Source organism: Sprattus sprattus (assembly GCF_963457725.1).
Source record: "Sprattus sprattus genome assembly, chromosome: 4".
NCBI lineage: Eukaryota > Metazoa > Chordata > Actinopteri > Clupeiformes > Clupeidae > Sprattus > Sprattus sprattus.
The window spans coordinates 22795794-22798011 of record NC_137923.1 but is presented as its reverse complement, the minus strand read 5'-3'; positions in this window follow the sequence as shown (position 1 = coordinate 22798011).

Below are 2218 nucleotides of genomic sequence, written 5' to 3'. Positions count from 1 at the left end.
TCGTCTTTACTGTGGCTGCCAACACTAAACAAAGGCATTGAGTCCATCTCACTCCCCTCATTGACACACTGCTGCTGCTGTTGCTGCGGCTGCTGCTTGGACTTACTGCAGCTGCTCCTATTAGTTGGCACACATTCACAATATGTACCACTGAGCACATGTGATGTCAAAGGAACAGACTGGGATTCCAGACTAGAATTTCACTGAATTCCAATGGCATTTCATTTTGTAGTTCTTGTCTGTACATCCTCCCCAGCCAATCCTTCACCGATTTTAATTGACAATAACGAAAGCCTCAAACATCCAGATTTTCATCCAGATGAAGCTAAATTAGTAGCATTTTTAGAGTACCTCACTCTTTAGACGGATGACAGTGACTTTCTATCTAGGGCTATTTCATCGGCATTCCTAGTGAGTGAGCATGCTCTCCAGGGTTGTTTTGGGTAATCAATGCTGAATAGAGAAACAGAATGGAAAAGGTTGTCTCTTTTTATTGCCTTCGATCTTGTCCTCTGGGTCCCTAACACTAACACTTTCAGTCAACTTCTCAGTCAACACGTGGAAAAAAGGAGGATTAATTAAGATCCCAACATCTGCTTTGACTCCCAACAATTTGTTTAGTCAATAAAGGTCTACAAAGATTCACTACTTATACCATTAACTAAAGACAAAATGTATTAAGAAATATGAATGATGTGAATAGGCCTGTTGAGACTATTGGGTAGGATATAGAAATAATTATTACTAAACAGCAAAGTCCATACAGCAACCAGTCCTTCAATCAGTATAGTGTATTGTCAAGGTGTAATTATCTGCTCTGTTATTGTTTCATCAAATATGCAGCAGATAATTAGGAGCCCTTTTTGCCAGTTAGCCTTAGGAAAAAGAAGGCAGCAGGACTTCATGAGGTGCATCTGAATAACTGCTCAGTCAGTCCTGAGGTTATGCTGGATCCATGCCCATGGACCTTCTTGAGGACCAACCGGTAGTCCAGCTGACATGTCATAGTTAGGGGGAGATGTGGGGAGAGAGATCCTATATGAAAGCTACACATTCAGCCCACGTTGAGGTGGTGGTGATGGGGGAGAAGGTAGAGGACACTGGGGCTGCATTATTCATACTTCCCTCTCGTTTCTGCGCGTGTCTCTTCTCTCGGAGGACATGGGCGCTGAATTTACAGGTCGCTGTCTGTGGACTGCTGGAAATGTTGTGAAATTGTCTATAAGTGCTGCTGGAATACAGACAGGTTCATGGCTTCATGAAATACTGCAAGACTTTGCATTAATATGATGTCTCAGTGCCAAAACCGGTCCAGGTCCCGGAGAAAGAAAGTGTGACACTCACAATCAACTTCTGACTATGATTATTGTGCACATTCCAACCTCGTACTGTAATGAAGACCACTTCGGGCAACGATTATGTTCATCCCTTTTTGTTCATGCTGTTCACATAGTGGGTTCATATTTGGAGCATTCAATGTAAAAAAAAAAAAAACATGTCCATCAATACTTCCCACTGTTTATGCCTTCATAAATATGTATCTATGATAAACAATATTGCTGTCAGGCACAGCTCTCTGTAATAATTTTTTGTCTCAGTAGCCTTAGGTTTGTCATGCATAAAACATAACAAAATATGAACCCAGTTTTTCATTTTGTAACGTAATTGTTTTTTGGAGGGAAACTTCCTCCCCGTGCGCATGTTTTCACTTCTTGGCAATCAGGCAGAGCCAGGGAGAGCACACACTGCCACAGAAAAGCAGTCCCCACCTGAAGCTGGAGCCCCAGTCGACTTCTTCTGGGGTTTTTGTTGTAGGCCTTGCCACTGAGTTGTCTTTTAAAGCCCTCACTGTCTATCCTTGTCCTTTTCTCTAGATTTGTATCTCATCTCATATGCAGACAAAATTGTCGTATCTTTTCTTCTTCTGCCCCCCATCTCTCTCTCTTTCTCACTGTCTCTCAGATTCTGACTACTACCTCAAAGCCAGCGGCCCTCTCTGTAGCGAAGTCAAGAATAAGCCAGGGTTGTATGCAGGAGAGATGGTTATTTATACATCCGTACCATGTTAGCAATCTGCATCCTACCGGCGAGCGTGTTACCGTGCAGGTCGGCTTGCGTTGCTAGGGCATTCTGCATGAGCTGCAGTGTGTTTAATTGGGAAAGGATGCACAGGATGTGTCTATCTGAGAGCTTCTGTCATGCACTAACAGGAGCGGGG